General features: G+C 36.2%; 1 long non-coding RNA gene across 1 annotated transcript in view; it reads right to left on the reverse strand.

Annotated features, from left to right (window-relative positions):
• The window catches only part of LOC128247550 (uncharacterized), a 119,284-nt gene extending 118,963 nt beyond the window's left edge, over positions 1–321 (reverse strand). Inside the window, exon 1 of the long non-coding RNA XR_008263861.1 lies at positions 148–321. This is a non-coding gene — a long non-coding RNA (uncharacterized LOC128247550). The remainder of the gene's footprint in view (positions 1–147) is intronic.
• Between the last annotated feature and the right edge of the window lie 284 nt (positions 322–605).

Genomic DNA, 605 nt, shown 5'->3' on the forward strand with positions numbered 1-605 from the left:
ATATATATATATATATATATATATATATATATATATATATATAGGCACGATGAGTTCTGTAATGTGGTGTTGGTAGGAAGTAGTGACGTTCATGTATTTCCTTAAAGAGAATTACTTGACATTAAGAAATGACGAAATTAAACTCACGGGTTCGAAACAGAATTCCGCTTGACAGATTATATAGCATTTCAAATGACAAAGGCACAAGGTCATTGAGGCAGACTACAGGAGATGCTCATCGCGGTGTAGTGGCATTCAACCATGACATTCTTTGGGTGGTCGTTCGGTGGAACTGTGATAAAACTTTAAATATCGTCAACATAATTCCTTATTACTGTCATCAAATACTACTACTGCTGCTGCTGCCGCTAATACTGGTGCTGCTGCTACTACTACTACTACTACTACTACTACTACTACTACTACTACTACTAGAGTTACTACTACTTATTAGAACCATTATTTCTTCGACAAGTACCACTACTACTACAGCTCGTACGTGTTAACATTTCTTACTGTTACAGCTGCCTCTGTATCAACAGATTTGTTGCCATCATACAGCTAACGTAAGCGAGTCTCATAAACATATACATACATACATACAT

The sequence above is a fragment of the Octopus bimaculoides genome, chromosome 4 (assembly GCF_001194135.2).
Source record: "Octopus bimaculoides isolate UCB-OBI-ISO-001 chromosome 4, ASM119413v2, whole genome shotgun sequence".
Classification (NCBI taxonomy): domain Eukaryota; kingdom Metazoa; phylum Mollusca; class Cephalopoda; order Octopoda; family Octopodidae; genus Octopus; species Octopus bimaculoides.